Below are 21,010 nucleotides of genomic sequence, written 5' to 3'. Positions count from 1 at the left end.
TGGGTGTGAACTGTGACCCGGCACCCTCTGCCCATGGTTCAGGCTGGCACGGGTGCTGTGGCGTCTTGGTGTGAACACAAGATGTCTGCAGGAGATCTTTCCATTATTCACACTTAAACACGTCATTTAGTTTGGGAAAGTCTGTGTCTTTAACTGACTAAAGGTGACTTTCATCACGCCGCAGGTCACGCCACATATTTCCTGAAATGAGGCTGACTTCACCTGGCCCCGCCCACCTTCCCAGGTGAGTTGCCAAGCTGACCGTGTCTAGACAGGAGCGAGTGAGTCATGGTGACGACAGGAAGTACAGCTGCTGATCTTTATGTCCCGTCCTGAGTGTGTGCGTGTGTGTGTGCGTGTGTGCGCATCTTTAATGACTTCCAGTGTGGTCACCCACACACCTGCTGATATCATCGGCATCTACGTATCTTCTCAATAGTCCACATTGTTATTCTTATCCATTTTTCATCCATTCAAAAAATCAAAAACCCTATTTTATTTGTTTTACAATATGTCCTGTCCAGCCACTCAGGCAAATCATACTGTTGATGGAGATGTACATAGGTTGGTGTAGACGGAGATGTAGATTGTTGATGTTGATGTAGATGGAGATTGTTGATGTAGATGGAGATGCAAATTGTTGATGGAGATGTAGATTGTTGATGTAGATGTAGGTGTAAAATGTTTATGTAGATTGTTGATGTACATGAAGATGTAGATTGTTGATGTAGATGTAGATGCAGATTGTTGATGTAGATGGAGATGCAGATTGTTGATGTAGATGGAGGTGTAGATTGTTGATGTAGATGAAAGTGTAAAATGTTGATGTAGAAGAAGATGTAGATTGTTGATGTACATGAAGATGTAGATTGTTGATGGAGATGGAGATTGTTGAGTGTGCTGTCGATTGTTGATGGAGATTGTTGATGTACTATAGATGGAGATGCAGATTGTTGATGTAGATGGAGGTGTAGATTGTTGATGTAGATGAAAGTGTAAAATGTTGATGTAGAAGAAGATGTAGATTGTTGATGTACATGAAGATGTAGATTGTTGATGGAGATGGAGATTGTTGAGTGTGCTGTCGATTGTTGATGGAGATTGTTGATGTACTATAGATGGAGATGCAGATTGTTGATGTTGATGGAGATGTAGATTGTTGATGGAGATGTAGATTGTTGAGGGAGCTGTCGATTGTTAATGTAGATGGAGATGGATATTGTTGTAGATGGGGATTTAAAGTGTTGATGTAGATGTAGATTGTTGATGGAGATGGAGATTGTTGATGGAGATGCAAATTGTTGATGGAGATGTAGATTGTTGATGTAGATGTAGGTGTAAAATGTTTATGTAGAATGTTGATGTACATGAAGATGTAGATTGTTGATGTAGATGGAGATGCAGATTGTTGATGTAGATGGAGATTGTTGATGTACTGTAGATGGAGATGCAGATTGTTGATGTAGATGGAGATGTAGATTGTTGATGTAGATGAAGGTGTAAAATGTTGATATATAAGAAGATGTAGATTGTTGATGTACATGAAGATGTAGATTGTTGATGGAGATGGAGATTGTTGAGTGTGCTGTCGATTGTTGATGGAGATTGTTGATGTACTGTAGATGGAGATGCAGATTGTTGATGGAGATGGAGATGTAGATTGTTGATGTAGATGGAGGTGTAAAATGTTGATGGAGATGTAGATTGTTGATGGAGATGTAGATTGTTGAGGGAGCTGTCGATTGTTAATGTAGATGGAGATGGAGATTGTTGTAGATGGGGATTTAAAGTGTTGATGTAGATGTAGATTGTTGATGGAGATGGAGATTGTTGATGTAGATCAGGGGTCGGCAACCCGCGGCTCCGGAGCCGCATGCAGCTCTTTGGTCACTCTGATGTGGCTCAGCTGCAAAATCAACAACCCCCCCGATTATTTCGAGAGGTTCCCGGAGTTTGGTGCCTCTCCCGGGAATCACTCGGGGGCTGGTCTTCACCCGGTCTACAATATTGAGTGCGTGCCATGATGGCAATGCTTTTAACTTCCTCTTTAACATGTAACTTCCTCCGTAACATGTCGTCGCGCCCGCTTTTACACAATGCTACCTGCTTGTCGGCCGGTCGCATGCTATACACAGTTCTTGTCAACTCACACATGTACCTGCAAGGCATGCTTGCTCAAAAGCCATACAAGTTACACTGAGGGTTGTGATATAAACAACTTTAACACTCTTACTAATATGCACCACACTGTGAGCCCACACCATACAAAAATGACAAACACATTTCGGGAGAACATCCACACTGTAAGACAACATAAACACAACAGTACAAATACCCAGAATCCCATGCATCCCTGACTCTTCCTGGCTACATTAACACACCCGCTAGCACTAAACCCCGCCCCCAAACCCCACCCACCTCAACCGACGCACGGATGTAAATGGTTGATTTATATAGGCTAGTAACGTACCTTACTAGCCTATATAAATCAACCATTTATAAATACACGTCAGTAAGCTAAATGAACCTCTTCAACATAAGTGTGATGTTGTCAAGAGGCATTCATGTAAAACTCGCGGGCCGCACTAACATTACATTTTCTCATGAAGGTGCGGGCCGCGTGTTCTGAGACCCCTGGTTTATATATAGCACAAAGCAAAAAAAAAAAAAGTCTCTGTATGCAGTGTTATTTCATTTTAAATTTCAAAAGAGTTTTTTGGCTCCCATTGTTTTCTTTATTTTGTGAAAGGGGTCAAAATGGCTCTTTGGGTGGTAAAGGTTGCCGACCCCTGATGTTGATGGAGATTTAGAGTGTAGATGTAGATTGTTGATGGAGATGGAGATTGTTGATATAGATCAGTGGTTCTTAACCTTGTTGGAGGTACTGAACCCCACCAGTTTCATATGCGCATCCACCGATGCCTTCTTGAGTGAAAAATAAAAAAAAATTCAAATTCAAGACAAAGTTATATGATCTTTTACTGGTGCACAACTGTGCTTGAACATCATCTTGTTCAAAGAATAAAACAACACAGTGCATGAACTCCTAACAAATTACACACCTGCAAATCAGTTTAGGTTCTGCTGTTGCCGTATCCCTAATATGCCGATAGGGAGAAGTTTTTATGTACACGATGAGTCGGGTGTGGCTTGAGTGGAGGATCCACTGAACCCCTGAGGCCGACTCACCGAACCCCAAGGGTTCGATTGAACCCTGATTAAGAACCACTGATATAGATGGCGATTTAGAGTGTTGATGTATGTAGATTGTTGATGGAGATGGAGATTGTTGATGGAGATGGAGATTGTTGATGTAAATGTAGATTTTTGATGTAGATATAGATTGTTGATGGTGATGTAGATGGTTGATGGAGATGTAGATTGTTTATGGAGTTGTAGATTGTTGATGAAGATGTAGATTGTTGATGTAGATGGAGATTGTTGATGAAGATGTTGATGGTTGATGGAGATGTAGGTTTTTTGATGTAGATGCAGATTGTTGATGGAGATTTAGATTGTTGATGGAGATTTAGATTGTTGATGGAGATTTAGATTTTTGATGTAGATGGAGATGTATATTGTTGATGTAGATGGAGATGGAGATTGTTGATGTACATGTAGATTGTTGATGGAGATGTTGATGTAGATTTTGATGGAGATGTAGATTGTTGATGTAGATTGTTGATGGAGATGTAGATTGTTGATGGGGATTTAGATGTAAATTGTAGATATAGATTGTTGATGTAGATGGAGATTGTTGATGGAGATGTAGATTGTTGATGGAGATGGAGATGTTGATGTAGTGGAGATTGTTAATGTAGATGTATGTTGTTGATGGAGATGGAGATGTAGATTGTTGATGGAGGTGTAGATGTAGACTGGAGATATAGTTTGTTGATGTAGATGTAGACTGTTGATGTAGATGCAGATTGTTGATGTATATGTTGATGTTGACGGAGATGTATATTGTTAATGCTCTTTTACGGTCTTTTATGTCCTTTGTGTTTCCTTCCTGCTTTCATGTGTTTGATGTTGCTGTGTGTTGTATCTGCTCTGCAACCATGGTGGGATCAATGCCATCATGTCTGCAGTGTTGGACAGGATTAGTTTGCTGAGCTCCCGGGTGAAGAAGTGATGAGTCATCCTCAGCCAGCGACGTGCCATCGCAGCGTCCAGTAAATGTTTTGGAGTTGAGCCATGAGAAGAACATTCACACTTGCACTCTAATCCAAATGTTGGCTGCTGTCAGCTCAGTAGGAGACTTTGTTGGGACTCAAACACGTACACACCTTCTCCAGCTGACATTCCCTCAACAGCACTTCTGATATCATGCCAATATATATCATGTCAGTCTGATACAGTATCAGCAGGGATCCTATTGTTTAGTAGCCTGCAATGTGAAAGGAGGGTGGATGAAGTGAAATGAGTCAAACAGAGAACAATGAAAAACACTAACATATTTATTATTAACATCTGGAATGGACTTATGCTGTCTTTAAGTTGAGGTGGCGTGGGAATTGTTTTTTTGGTGAAATCTCGTGATCACAAACATGAATAGGTTAAGTTCATGATGTAGAAAGTTGAATGATGCGGACACGTTTGCTCTGCCTGTATCGCACATGATATCTCACACAAGTCAACGCCCTGTGTGTGTCGCACATGATATCACTCACACACAAGTCAACGCTCTGCGTGTATCGCACATGATATCACACACAAGTCAACGCCCTGTGTGTATCGCACATGATATCGCACATAAGTAAAAGCTCTGCGTGTATCGGACATGATATCGCACATAAGTAAAAGCTCTGCGTGTATCGGACATGATATCACACACAAGTAAACACTCTGCCTGTATCGTACATGATATCACACACAAGTAAACGCTCTGCGTGTATCGCACATGACATCACACACAAGTCAACGCTCTGCGTGTATCACACATGATATCACACACAAGTCAACGCCCTGCGTGTATTGCACATGACATCACACACAAGTCAACGCTCTGCGTGTATCGCATATAATATCACACACAAGTCAACGCCCTGTGTGTATCGCACGTGATATCGCACACAAGTAAAAGCTCTGCGTGTATCGCACATGACATCACACACAAGTCAACGCTCTGCGTGTATCGCACATAATATCACAAACAAGTCAACGCCCTGTGTGTATCGCACATGATATCGCAAACAAGTAAAAGCTCTGCGTGTATCGGACATGATATCACACACAAGTAAACGCTCTGCGTGTATCGCACATGATATCACACACAAGTAAATGCATGTATCGCACACAAGTAAACACCATGCTTGTATTGCTCATGATATCACACACAAGGAAACACTCAGCTTGTATCGCACATAACATCACACACAAGTAAACACTGCTTGTATCGCACATAACATCGCACACAAGTAAACACTATGCTTGAATTGCTCATGATATCACACACAAGTAAACACTGCTTGTATCGCACATAACATCACACACAAGTAAACACTCTGCTTGTTCTGAACATAACATCACACACAAGTAAACGCTCTGCATGTATCGCACATGATATCACACACAAGTAAATGCTCTGCATGTATCGCACACAAGTAAACACCATGCTTGTATTGCTCATGATATCACACACAAGTAAACACTCAGCTTGTATCGCACATAACATCACACACAAGTAAACACTGCTTGTATCGCACATAACATCGCACACAAGTAAGCGCTCTGCATGTATCGCACATAATATCATACACAAGTCAACGCTCTGCGTGTATCGCACATATCACACACAAGTAAACACTATGCTTGTATTGCTCATGATATCAAACACAAGTAAACACTGCGTGTATCACACACAAGTAAACACTATGCTTGTATTGCTCATGATATCACACACAAGTAAACACTCTGCGTGTATCGCACATGATATCACACACAAGTAAACGCTCTGCGTGCATCGCTCATGATATCACACACAAGTAAACACTCTGCTTGTATCGCACATGATGTCACACACAAGTAAACACTCAGCTTGTATTGCACATGATATCCCCCAATTTACATGCAAACACATTATCCCATACGGTTTTTTGTGCTGATTTAAGACTGATACCAATATCTGATCTTCTATTGTTAAGTCTGGCAATGACTTGACCATTCAGAGTGTAACTTTTTGTGAGATATATTTCTTGTTCTTTCTTCCTGGTCTTGATTTGTCTACTTTAGCGTGACTGAAGACACTTTTCCCTGAACATTGTGTCCTGAGGGTCTACTCTAACAGATCCAAACATCTTTGGCGCCACGGCAACATAATTTGCAGTCGGAACCAATTGAAAGTGAGTCACCAAGTCAGACTGAAGGACTAGTTGACACAGAAGTGGGTTATGAACACTCGGTATCGCTGCACTGTACTGATATCACAGTGAAAAGTGTCAAAGATAACTTTGTGTTTGTGTCCTGGCTGCAGTTAAACATTAAACTGGGAGTACAATAGAAGGCTTTTTTTAAAGCCCCTCCTCCCCCGTGTAGTGGAACACATGTTTTACATTGGTCAGAGCCCACTTACAAGAAGTGTCATTTACTATAAAGTCCCTTTACAACTCAGGTCTTCAACGTGTTCCAGGCCAAGGACGCCAGAACTGATAGATGGGGAGTTGGAAAAAGGACCTCCGTCTTCAGGGGTGTCCGACGCATGCCTGAAAAAGAATGACGTCAACATCAAATTAAAGAAAAATGTAAAAAAGAAGAGCAAAAAGACATCACGTCACACAAACCCCGTTTCCATATGAGTTGGGAAATTGTGTTAAATGTAAATATAAACGGAATACAATGATTTGCAAATCATTTTCAACCCATATTCAGTCAAATATGCTACAAAGACAACATATTTGATGTTCAAACTCATAAACTTAATTTTTTTTTTTTTGCAAATAATAATTAACTTAGAATTTCATGGCTGCAACACGTGCCAAAGTAGTTGGGAAAGGGCATGTTCACCACTGTGTTACATCACCTTTTCTTTTAACAACACCCAATAAACGTTTGGGAACTGAGGAAACTAATTGTTGAAGCTTTGAAAGTGGAATTCTTTCCCATTCTTGCTTGATGTACAGCTTAAGTTGTTCAACAGTCCGGGGTCTTGTTGTCGTATTTTACGCTTCATAAAGCGCCACACATTTTCGATGGGAGACATGTCTGGCCTGCAGGCGGGCCAGGAATGACCCGCACTCTTTTACTACGAAGCCACGCTGTTGTAACATGTGTCTTGGCATTGTTTTGCTGAAATAAGCAGGGGCGTCCATGATAACTTTGTTTGGATGACAACATATGTTGCTCCAAAACCTGTATGGACCTTTCAGCATTAATGGTGCCTTCACAGATGTGTAAGTTACCCATGCCTTGGCCACTAATGCACCCCCATACCATCACAGATGCTGGCTTTTCAACTTTGCGTGAATAACAGTCTGGATGGTTCGCTTCCCCTTTGGTCCTGATGACACAATGTCGAATATTTCCAAAATACAATTTGAAATGTGGACTTGTCAGACCATAGAACACTTTTCCACTTTGCATCAGTCCATATTAGATGATCTCGGGCCCAGAAAAGCCACTGGCTTTTCTGGATGTTGTTGATAAATGGCTTTCGCTTTGCATAGTAGAGCTTTAGCTTGCACTTACAGATGTAGCGATCAACTGTATTTAGTGACAGTGGTTTTCTGAAGTGTTCCTGAGCCCATGTGGTGATATCCTTTAGAGATTGATGTCTGTTCTTTATACAGTGCCGCCCGAGGGATCGAAGGTTACGGTCATTAAATGTTGGTTTCCGGCCATGCCGCTTACGTGGAGTGATTTCTCCAGATTCTCTGAACCTTTTGATGATATTATGGAGCGTAGATGTTGAAATCCTTAAATTTCTTGCAATTGCACTTTGAGAAAGGTTGTTCTTAAACTGTTTGACTATTTGCTCACGCAGTTGTGGACAAAGGGGTGTACCTCGCCCCATCCTTTCTTGTCAAAGACTGAGCATTTTTTGGGAAGCTGTTTTTATACCCAATCATGGCACCCACCTGTTCCCAATTAGCCTGCACACCTGTGGTATGCTCCAATAAGTATTTGATGAGCATTCCTCAACTTTATCAGTATTTATCGCCACCTTTCCCAACTTCTTTGTCACGTGTTGCTGGCATCAAATTCTAAAGTTAATGATTATTTGCACAAAAAAACAAAAAAATGTTTATGAGTTTGAACATCAAATATGTTGTCTTTGTAGCATATTCAACTGAATATGGCTTGAAAAGGATTTGCAAATCATTGTATTCTGTTTATATTTACATCTAACACAATTTCCCAACCAATATGGAAACAGGGTTTGTAACTAGATAAAACAATTCCTGAAGGAATGCTCCAATGCTGAAGTTGGAACTGACAAAATGTAGTAGGAATGTTAGAATAGTTTGAATGTTGGAATGGTTTGAATGTTGAAAACTTTGGATTTCCTGGAAAACAGAAAATTGGTTTGGAAGTTGGGAAAATGTTAGTTTGAATGTCCAGGATGAGTGGAATGTTTTGATGTTGGAATGGTTTGAATAAGCTGAAAAAATGTGGGAATTGTGCAACTTTGAAAAAATGTCCCATTCATTTCAATGGGAACTTCCTGGCAATTTGGGGGTTTTGGGAAAAGCGGGATGTTAGCGGAATGTTTTGACAGTGGAACGGTTGAAATGTGTTGAAAAATGTGAAAGGAGTCATCGCACTAAAAAGGCTGGAAATAGGTTTAGAAAAAACAGGAATTCCTGAAAATTTGTTGAATGTGGAAAAATGGTTGTTTGAATTTCCAGGATGAATTGAAGGTGTAAAGGTTTGACTTGGTTGAAAATGTGGGAATTGTGGATGTTTGAAAAATGGATAATTTCATTTTGAATGGGGTAAGTGTCCTTAAAAAATGGGAATTCCAGGAAATCTGGGAATTTGTTTTATAACTGTTGAAAGGGAGAACATGATTCCTGAACAGGCTGAATATTCTGAAATTCTGAATATTCTGAAATTGGAATGATTAGAATTGGAGGAGAAATGTGGGAATTGTGCAAGTTTGAAAAAATTTCCCATTCTTTTCAATGGGAATTTCATGGAAATTTGGGAATTTCGGGAAAAGAAGAATTTTTTATGAAAATGCTCAAAAAATGTAAATGTTCTGATTGTGTTGAAATGGTTAGTGTTGGAATTTTTCAAATCAGTCGAGAAATGTTGAAGTTGTAACATGTTGAATTAGGAAATGGTATTATGGAATTTCGGGAAAAACAGGAATTTTTCCAGTTTAAAAACCAATTTTGTTTTTGTCCTGAATGAGAGGAATGTTTTTACAGTGGAAAAGGTTGAAATGGTTTGAAAAATGTGAAAGGAGTAGTCACCAGAAAAAAGGTTGAAAAGGGGGTTGAAAAAAGGGGGAATTCTGTGAATTCCTGGAAATTTTTGGAATTTGGAAAAATGATAGTTTGAATGTCCATGATGAATGGAACATGTTGAAGGTGGAATGGTTTGAATAGGTGGAAAAATGTGGAAATGATGGAAGTTTGAAAAATGGCCAATTCATTCTGAATGGGAAACATGTCCCAGAAAACTTGGAATTCCGGCAAATGTGGGAATTTTTGGAATTTGTCGAGGGAAAATTGTCCAATATGTGGATACAAATCCAATATGGTAGTCAGAATGTCATACAGAAACATTTTTAAATGTCTCACAGAACCGCCAGTCATTTATAGGTGAAACACTTGGTGACAGTAAGTACAGTACCAATGATGTGCACATTTTAAAAGTCTTGGTAATAATATAGCAAACAGCTACTAATAGATAATGTAGTAAACACTCACATAAAGATCTTTACTCAGTGCACCATTTACTCTTCTTTAGCTGTTGAAACAAACTACCGTATTTCCTTGAATTGCCGCCGGGTATATAGTATGCGCCTGCCTAGAATTACTGCCGGGTCAAACTCGTTTCACAAAATAATTAGCGCATGCTTAGCATTACCGCCGGCTCAGGATTAACGCCGGGTCAAACTCGTTTCGCAAAATATTATTTTTATTAGCGCATGTCTAGAATATCCGCCGGGTCAAACTCGTTTCGCTAAATAATTAGCATACGGTATGCCTAGAATTTCCGCCGGGTCAAACTCGTCACGTCACGAGTGACACTTCACCTGTCATCATTTTCAAAATGGAGGAGGCTGATTTCAATCATTTGAAATCGCATAAAGGGAAGAAGATTAAGAGCTATTCAGTAAGATTTAAGGTCGAAGCTATTGAATGTGCTAAAAAGAACAGTAAGCAGCTATGTTTTATTAATATACCGTAGCTGCGTGTGTCAAATATGAGTCATTAAATGACTCCCGCCTCCTGGTGGTAGAGGGCGCTAGTGATCATTCTTGCGACGGCTCGGCTGCAGAAGAAGTGACAACAAGCAGCAAGAGTGAGCAGCGATCCTTTATTTTTTTCCTCTCGCTTGCACTTTTAACATGGAGGATTACATATCTAAAATAAAACAGTTTTCTAAACTGGACTTTCAATCAAAGCAGGAGGTAATAAAGGAAGATATCCATCGAGACAGAGGGACTTTTAAAACTGAAGAAAGATAAGGAAGACTTCTATAAATGAGTTATCGATGCTTTTGATCAGAAGGAGCTGTGCATGGACTTCATTTATAAGTAAAGGTAAGACCATAATAAAGTTTTTTTTATTAAATGTGCTTTTCCTGATGGTATCCTTACATCACACTCAAATTTATAAGCGCAGGCCTATATTTACCGCATGCCTCTGGTAAACGCCGGAGTGAGAAGAGGTTTTAAATGAATTAGCGCCCCGGCGGCAATTCAAGGAAATACGGTAGCTTGTTTACCTTTTTCTGGTGACAACGCTGATCTTGGTTTTTGGTAGAATGCCACCCCAGGTCTTTGTGATTACTAACAGCAAAACAAATCCACATCCATCCAGTTGTTGCAACTTGATGCTCGCCGTTAGTTCATCCTTGTTGAAATTGTGCCTCTCTGAGATATTTTAGGACGGATCAGCTGTGGCGATACGAAAGACTTCTTATCGCAGGACTTGGTCTTCACAGATGTTATGTGGCCTCCATGGGCTGGCTCATGTTGAACTTAACTCTGCTACTTTTGCTGACAACCTTGTAGCATTCATGCTAGCGGCATCCTGGCGTACGTGTTTCTCTCTAAGAAGCTATTTGAAACCTGATGTGCATCGACGATAAGACAGTTTGTCATTGCTATACCTGCAAGTTACCTGAGTTTTGTCTAAAATTCTGTTTTGAAGCAAAATTGGCCGTCCCTGATTGCGACCGCACACCGTGTGATAATGTGTGTTAAGCCTCAACACGTACTTGATTCATCTTCATTCATTTATTATAACGCAATCATTTTTTGAAATGATTCACATGCTCACATCATATACATTAGACCAGGGGTCACCAACGCGGTGCCCGCGGGCACCAGGTCGCCCGTAAGGACCAGATGAGTCGCCCGCTGGCCTGTTCTAAAAATAGCTCAAATAGCAGCACTTACCAGTGAGCTGCCTCTATTTTTTAAATTGTATTTATTTACTAGCAAGCTGGTCTCGCTTTGCTCGACATTTTTGATTCTAAGAGAGACAAAACTCAAATAGAATTTGAAAATCTAAGAAAATATTTTAAAGACTTGGTCTTCACTTGTTTAAATAAATTAATGTATTTATTTACTTTGCTTCTTAAAACTGTCAGAAAGACAATTTTAAAGAAAAAATACAACCTTAAAAATTATTTTAGGTTTTTTTTTTAACACATATACCTTTTTAACTTTTAAATTCCTTCTTTTTATTTCCTGACAATTTAAATCAATGTTCAGGTAAATTTGTTTTTTTTATTGTAAAGAATAATAATCATTTTAGCTTTTGTTTTTCCAACGAAGAATATTTGTGAAATATTTCTTCTACTTTATTATGATCAAAGTTCAAAAAAAATATTCTGGCAAATCTAGAAAACCTGTAGAATCAAATTTAAATCATATTTCAAAGGCTTTTGAATTTATTTTAAAAATTTTGTTCTGGAAAATCTAGAAGAAATAATGATTTGTCTTTGTTAGAAATATAGCTTGGTCCAATTTGTTATATATTCTAACAAAGTGCAGATTGAATTTTAACCTATTTAAAACATGTCATCAAAATTCTAGAATTAATCTTCATCAGGAAAAATTACTAAGGATGTTCCATAAATTATTTTTTTAATTTTTTCAAAAAGATTCAAATTAGCTTCATTTTTTTCGTTTGAATTTTGAATTTTAAAGAGTCGAAATTGAAGATAAACTATGTTTCAAAATTTGATTTTCATTTTTTTTTGTGTTTTCTCCTCTTTTAAACCGTTCAATTAAGTGTTTTTTTCATCATTTATTCTCTACAAAAAACCTTCCGTAATAGGGAAAAAAATGTACAACGGAATGACATAGAAATACCCATTTTTATATATATATAGATTTATTTATTAAAGGTAAATTGAGCAAATTGGCTATTTCTGGCAATTTATTTAAGTGTGTATCAAACTGGTAGCCCTTCGCATTAATCAGTACCCAAGAAGTAGCTCTTGGTTTCAAAAAGGTTGGTGACCCCTGCATTAGAATAAGTGATTTAAATAGTAGAGTTCATGCTAAGCTCATTTAAATTAGAATTATTCATGTTTTTGTGTTATTTCTGCAAGGTACAGTGAGTACGGGTCAGATGTGTGTAAACTACACTACAGTGTGTTGATCAATGTATTTGTTTACATTTGTTAAAACAACCTGAATTAAAAGATAAGTCAATCAAGCAGAAATATGGCCTCGAAGACCTCTGACTTCCAAGCTAACTGACAATTTCTCTTGTCACTAATAATCAATCGCCACTCGCAACTTCCACCTCATGTTACCGTGGCAACCCGCTCTTGTTGTGGAACGTCCGGGAAGGGCTCGGTCACATCTCTGCCGAGACCTCCACACAAGCCACTTGGCATCAAAACCTGACTGAGTCAAAGGAAAAGTCGAGGGCGGAAATGCTGAGCAGTTCCAAAAGTGTTTGACACCTCACAGATAACGCCAACACCCACTTCTTCTACACTTTAGTTTCAACATCACCTGAGGCAGGCCAGTCCAAGTCTCTTATAAACCATCTGGGATCCCTCAATTTAGGTGAACGTTAAAGGTCCCGGGGCTCCACAAGGGTCGGAGTCACTAAAGTGTTAAAAACAAGTCATATACAAATACAATGGTGGTCGAAAGTAAAGAACATGATGTCATGGCTGGGTTGACCTTCCAATCATTTCTACAACTCTTATTTTTTTGTGATGTAGTGATTGGAGCACATACTTGTTGCTCACTAAAACATTCATGAAGTTTGCTTCTTTTATGAATTTATTATGGCTCTACTGAAAATGTGAGCAATCAAAAGTATACGTACAGCAATGTTAATATTTGCTTACATGTCCCTTGGCAAGTTTCACTGCAATAAGGGGCTTTTGGTAGCCATCCACAAGCTTCTGCTTACATTTTTCACCACAAAATTGCTGCAGTTCAGCTAAATGTGTTGCTTTTCGATGTGGACTTGTTTGTTCAGCATTGTCCACACCTTAAGTCTCCCCATGTCTAGCATTAAAAGATTACAGTTGGTACAAAATGCGGCTGCTAGACTTTTGACAAGAACAAGAAAGTTTGATCACATTACGCCTGTACTGTATATACCTTTATATACATATATACATACATATATACCTGTACTGTATATACCTTTATATACATATATACATACATATATACCTATACTGTATATGCCTTTATATACATACATATATACCTATACTGTATATACCTTTATATACATATATACATACATATATACCTATACTGTATATACCTTCATATACATATATACATACATATATACCTATACTGTATATACTTTTATATACATATATGCATACATATATACCTATACTGTATATACCTTTATATACATACATATATACCTATACTGGCTCACCTGCACTGGCTTCCTGTGCACTTAAGATGTGACTTTAAGGTTTTACTACTTACGTATAAAATACTACACGGTCTAGCTCCATCCTATCTTGCCGATTGTATTGTACCATATGTCCCGGCAAGAAATCTGCGTTCAAAGGACTCCGGCTTATTAGTGATTCCCAAAGCCCAAAAAAAGTCTGCGGGCTATAGAGCGTTTTCCGTTCGGGGTCCAATACTCTGGAATGCCCTCCCGGTAACAGTTCGAGATACTACCTTAGTAGAAGCATTAAAGTCTCACCTTAAAACTCATTTGTATACTCTAGCCTTTAAATAGACTCCATTTTTAGACCAGTTGATCTGCCGTTTCTTTTCTTTTTCTCCTATGTCCCACTCTCCCTTGTGGAGGGGGTCCGGTCCGATCCGGTGGCCATGTACTGCTTGCCTGTGTATCGGCTGGGGACATCTCTGCGCTGCTGATCCGCCTCCGCTTGGGATGGTTTCCTGCTGGCTCCGCTGTGAACGGGACTCTCGCTGCTGTGTTGGATCCGCTTTGGACTGGACTCTTGCGACTGTGTTGGATCCATTATGGATTGAACTTTCACAGTATCATGTTAGACCCGCTCGACATCCATTGCTTTCCTCCTCTCCAAGGTTCTCATAGTCATTATTGTCACCGACGTCCCACTGGGTGTGAGTTTTCCTTGGCCTTATGTGGGCCTACCGAGGATGTCGTAGTGGTTTGTGCTGCCCTTTGAGACACTAGTGATTTAGGGCTATATAAGTAAACATTGATTGATTGATTGATTTAAGTCAGGACTTTGGGAAGGCCATTCCAAAACTTTCATTCTAGCCTGATTTAGCCATTCCTTTACCACTTTTGAGGTGTGTTTGGGGTCATTGTCCTGTTGGAACACCCAACTGCACCCAAGACCCAACCTCCGGGCTGATGGTTTTAGCTTGTCCAGAACAATTTGGAGCTAATCCTCCTTTTTCATTGTCCTATTTAAAGCAGCAGTTCCATTGGCAGCAAAACAGGCCCAGAGCATAATTCTACCACCACCATGCTTGACTGTAGAATGGTGTTCCTGGGATTAAAGGCCTCACCTTTTCTCCTCCAAACATATTGCTGGGTATTGTGGCCAAACAGCTCCATTTTTGTTTCATCTGACCACAGAACTTATCTTTGTCCATGTGAGGTCAGATGAAACAAAAAGTGAGATGTTTGGCCACAATACCCAGCAATATGTTTGGAGGAGAAAAGGTGAGGCCTTTAATCCCAGGAACACCACACCTACCGTCAGGTATGGTGGTGACTTTATTTCATAAATTCAACTTTTTATCTAATAATTTCAATATTTTTATCTCATAATTTATTTTTTATCTCCTAATTTTAACTTTTCATCATTTTCACTACCGTTTATTTCAACTTTCTTATGATATTTTCAACCTTTTTACTTATGATTATGACATTTTCTCTCATAGTTTAGACTTTATCTCACAATTTCAACTTTTCATCATTTTGACTATCGATCATTTCGACTTTTTTATTGTAATTTCAACCTACTATCTTATGATTATGACGTTTTATCCTATAATTTTATACTCGTATTTCATAATTTTGACTTTTTTCCCCTCCTAATTCCAACTTTTTATCTCATAATTTTGACACTTTATATCATAGTTTTGACTTTTTATCTCATAACTAGTCTCATAACTAGACCATTAGAGCAGTGGTTCTCAAATGGGGGTACACGTACCCCTGGGGGTACTTGAAGGTATGCCAAGGGGTACTTCAGATTTTTCAAAAATATTCTAAAAATAGCAACAATTCAAAAATCCTTTATAAATATATTTATTGAATAATACTTCAACAAAATATGAATGTAAGTTCATAAACTGTGACAAGAAATGCAACAATGCAATATTCAGTGTTGACAGCTAGATTTTTTGTGGACATGTTCCATAAATATTGATGTTGAAGATTTCTTTTTTTGTGAAGAAATGTTTAGAATGAAGTTGATGAATCCAGATGGATCTCTATTACAATCCCCAAAGAGGGCACTTTTAGTTGATGATTACTTCTATGTGTAGAAATCTTTATTTATAATTGAATCACTAATTATTTTTGTTTTTTTCCAAATAGTTCAAGAAAGACCACTACAAATGAGCGATATTTTGCACTGTTGTACAATTTAATAAATCAGAAACTGATGACATAATGCTGTATTTTACTTCTTTATCTCTTTTTTCCAACCAAAAATGCTTTTGCTCTGATAAGGGGGTAATTGAATTGAAAAAATCACTGAAAAAAGGTTGAGAACCACTGCTTAAGACCATACTTGCCAACCTTGAGACCTCCGAGTTCGGGAGATGGGGGGGTTTGAGGTGGAAGGGTATGGGGGCTTGGAGTGTGCGGTGTTGGGGGTCAGAGTTTGGTGGTAGCACAGTTGTATATTGTAGCATCCCGGAAGAGATAGTGCTGCAATGGGTTCTGGGTATTTGTTCTGTTGTGTTCATGTTGTGTTACGGTGCGGATGTTCTCCCGGAATGTGTTTGTCACTCTTATTTGGAGTGAGTTCACAGTGTGGCGCATATTTGTAACAGTGTTCAAGTTGTTTATATGGCCACCCTCAGTGTGACCTGTATGGCTGTTGACCAAGTATGCACGGCATTCACTTGTGTGTCTTCAAAATCCACATATATTGTATGACTTGGCTGGCACGCTGTTTGTATGGCGGAAAAGCGAACGTGACTACAGGTTGTCAAGGTTGCTAAACGCAGTGCCTTTACGGCACGCCCCCGATATTGTCGTCCGGGTGAAAATCGGGTGAATGGTTACCCCCGGGAGATTTTCGGGAGGGCCACAGAAATTCGGGAGTCTCCCGGGAAATTGGTGAGGGTTGGCAAGTACGAAGTAGACTTTCTTACCTGATGATGTCACACGACATCACACAGCACTGCTCTTGTGTGCGCTCCATGGCAGCGACTGTACAGAAAATATGTTTGTTTCAAAGTTCCAGGCACTCCACGCAGTCTGGATTGAATTAATTTGTATTATTTAAACTCATTAAAATGATGAATGGAAGCAGCAGAATACAAATCAAAGTTTCCTCTAATATAATTAATCAAAGGAATCCTTGCATTTCTGTGTGATGTAATACTACAAAAAGCTGAGGAGCAGCAATATTTTGGTCCTCTTCATCATTGTGTAGTCCATTAAAGTCCAAACTCTTTCAGCACACAATCCCTGTTGCAGCAGGAATGTGAGACACGATGCAGACAACAACAACGATACTAACCAGGCACACTGGCATCATAAATCTCATGCTGAGACTTCCCAGACAAGGAATCCAGGTCTTGCACCTAAATGCACGTTTTTGTCAGAAGGCAACGTCTCACAACGTGTGCACAAAACAATATTTATCTTTTTCTACATTTTTACTCCCACTTCATACAAAAATATGTATTTATCAACTATTGAAGTTGTTCCAGCACAGCTGATGCCAATATTCATCCATCAGGAATCTCACATGCTTTTATTTTGTAGTTTAAAATGTTCAAATTAAGTGATATTCATCTAATCCGGGGGTCGGCAACCCGCATGCGGCTCTTTAGCGCCGCCCTTGTGGCTCTCTGGAGCTTTTTCAAAAATATTTGAAAAATGGAAAAAGATGAGGGGAAAAAAACATTTTTGTTTTAATATGGTTTCTTTAAAGGCCTACTGAAATGAGATGTTCTTATTTAAACAGGGATAGCAGGTCCATTCTATGTGTCATACTTGATCATTTCGCAATATTGCCATATTTTTGCTGAAAGGATTTAGTAGACAACATTGAGGATAAAGTTTGCAACTTTTGGTGGCTAATAAAAAAGCCTTGCCTGTACCGGAAGTAGCAGATGATGTGCGCGTGACGTCACAGGTTGTGGAGCTCCTCACATCTGAACATTGTTTACAATCATGGCCACCAGCAGCGAGAGCGATTCGGACCGAGAAAGCGATGATTTCCCCATTAATTTGAGCGAGGATGAAAGATTTGTGGATGAGGAAAGTAAGAGTGAAAGACTAGAAAAAAAAAAGGCGAGGGCAGTGGGAGCGATTCAGATGTTATTAGACACATTTACTAGGATAATTCTGGAAAATCCCTTATCTGCTTATTGTGTTACTAGTGTTTTAGTGAGATTATATGGTCGTACCTGTACAACCTGAAGGTCGGCCTCGCACCTTTCTTCAGCACCAGTCGACGGGTGGTGGTGATGCCCATCTCTGCCCTTCGCAAGGGACCCTCTTCGAAACACGATCTTTCCAAATGATCGCTGCATAATACACTGTACTTTGTGTCTAGGGTCCAATCCAACCGTGTTCGCTTGACCGCTCTGTTCCATAGTAAAGCTTCACCGTCATCTTTCGGGAATGTAAACAATGAAACACCGGCTGTGTTTATGTTGTTAAAGGCCGCCGCAATACACAGCTTCCCACCTACAGCTTTCTTCTTTGACGTCTCCATTATTCATTGAACAAATTGCAAAAGATTCAACAACACAGAAGTCCATAATACTGTGGAATTATGCGATGCAAACAGACGACTTATAGCTTTGAACGATGCTGGAACAAAATGTCCTCTACAATGCGTGACGGCACGCGCACACATCATCATACCGCGACATTTTAGCATAACACTTGCGCGCAAAATTTAAAATTGCAATTTAGTAAACTAAATGTGTTGCAATGTTAATATTTCCTCATTGATATATAAACTATCAGACTGCGTGGTTGGTAATAGTGGCTTTCAGTAGGCCTTTAAGAGGACAAACATAACACAAACCTCCCTAATTGTTATAAAGCACACTGTTTATATTAAACATGCTTCACTGATTCGAGTATTTGGCGAGCGCCATTTTTTCTTACTAATTTTGGCGGTCCTTGAACTCACCCTGGTTTGTTTACATGTATAACTTTCTCCGACTTTCTAAGACGTGTTTTATGCCACTTCTTTTTCTGTCTCATTTTGTCCACCAAACTTATAACGTTGTGCATGAATGCACAAAGGTGAGTTTTGTTGATGTTATTGACTTGTGTGGAGTACTAATCAGACATATTTGGTCACTGCATGACTGCAAGCTAATCGATGCTAACATGCTATTTAGGCTAGCTGTATGTACATATTGCATCATTATGCCTCATTTGTAGCTATATTTGAGCTCATTCAGTTTCCTTTAAGTCCTCATAATTCAATTTATATCTCATGACACACTATCTGTATGTAATATGGCTTTTAATTTTTTGCAGCTCCAGACGGATTTGTTTTTGTATTTTTGGTCCAAAATGGCTCTTTCAATATTTTGGGTTGCCGACCCCAGATCTTTCAGGAATCTCACATGCTTTTATTTTAATCAAGTGATATTCATCTATCAGGAATCTCACATACTTTTATTTTGTAGTTTAAAATGTTCAAATCAAGTGAAATGATGAGGGTTGATAAAGTGAAGACTTTAACTCCTGTGATTAACGGCAAAACATGATCACATTAATGGTGGATAAACGCACATTCATCACGCATAATCACGGTCCTTCTCAGTAATCGGAGGAAGGCGGGGGAATATGCTTTATCAGTATCATTCAGTATTTTTAATTTTTAAAAATTCTGGACAAATACTTAAATTTTTTTGTTTTTGCAGGTTGAAGTGTTTTGTATATTGTGCTGCTGAGTTAATGTTGCTGATCAATTTATTATTGATTGAGTTTATTTCATTTTATTTTTCTGTATCAAATAGTTCAAGTCCGTCAAAAAATGTTTATAGTTTAAAAAATAATGTATTATTTTTTTACCCGATTTCAGGCAAATTGATGCACTTTGAATATTTTCTGCAGAGGAAAAAAACTATTTTAATAATGTAAATTAAGTTTTCTTTTTTGTTTCCTTTAATGGTACTAAGATGTTATGCAGAGGAGTACTTATAACGATTCTATAGACACATGTCACTTTTTAAATTGGCGGCGGAGAGCGAAGAGTTTTCTTCTTCCTCAAGGCGGCGTAACAGAAAAGAATTGAGAAGCACAAAGGTACTCTTTGACCTGATCTTGTGTTTATTTATTTATCTAACAGTTGGAGTCTCCTCACTCATCTTTGCACTGACGTATTATCCAGCTCATCACTGACCTGCAGCACACCTTTCAGGTAAGTTAAATGAGCATGTGCGCTCCAAATAAATTGCACAATTAATCTGTGTTTTTACATGATTAATGTGATCATTTAATGTGATTTAAAGCAATATTCATTGAGGGCCACGTTGCAGCTATGGTGGCCTTTAGAGGGCCGTTTGTAACTGTCAATCATCTATTCATATAAAGGACTTAGGATATTGTTGAACAATTGCCTGTGTATTTCATATTATATCTTAAAATCAGAATTTTAACATAAAATCCACTGTTTTTTACAGAATAAAAAGACAAAAAAGAAAAATAATAAAAGACAAATGTAACCACTGTGTTTTACGATGAAATTCTGACAACTGAGCTGACATTTTTTTTTACCTCATAACCTGCAGTTGTTGTTTTTACAGTGAATGACAATAAATGGTATATTAATACTCTTTTTTTTTTAAATTATTTTTTTACGGTTATAATGTTATTTTTTTTTTTTTTTTTTTTTTTTTAGATAAATATACCATATTTTCCACTACATTTTAAGGAAAGCAAAATATGTTTCCGTGTATAAGTCACACCAGAATATAAGTCGCAGATATATGTGTTGTAAATTGAGTTATTTACATTGTAAAATTGTGTACATTTTTATTTCTCTACCTTAATTGTTTCCAAAAGGTGTCTGTAACACGGCAGTAAAACGGCTGATCAAACAAAACAGAAGTCATGGTCATGGACCCACTAGCTGTGCAAGCTAGCTCTCCAATCAGCTGAACAGACTCAATAACTCCACGCTGATGTTTTGGTGAGTTCACTAAACAAATTGTGAAATTGAA

The 21,010-nt window shown here is 38.6% G+C and overlaps 1 long non-coding RNA gene across 2 annotated transcripts in view; it reads left to right on the top strand.

Moving 5' to 3' along the window:
- Positions 1–21,010, top strand: part of LOC133543121 (uncharacterized) — a 30,995-nt gene that overhangs the window by 8,010 nt on the left and 1,975 nt on the right. For both annotated transcript variants that reach the window (XR_009804314.1, XR_009804315.1), the window contains exons 2-4: positions 185–244; positions 20,137–20,208; positions 20,853–20,979. This is a non-coding gene — a long non-coding RNA (uncharacterized LOC133543121). The remainder of the gene's footprint in view (positions 1–184; positions 245–20,136; positions 20,209–20,852; positions 20,980–21,010) is intronic.

This window comes from Nerophis ophidion, linkage group LG25 (genome assembly GCF_033978795.1).
Source record: "Nerophis ophidion isolate RoL-2023_Sa linkage group LG25, RoL_Noph_v1.0, whole genome shotgun sequence".
Taxonomy (NCBI): Eukaryota; Metazoa; Chordata; class Actinopteri; order Syngnathiformes; family Syngnathidae; genus Nerophis; species Nerophis ophidion.
Note: the sequence above shows the minus strand (reverse complement) of the source record. Positions and strands in the feature narration are given on the sequence as shown.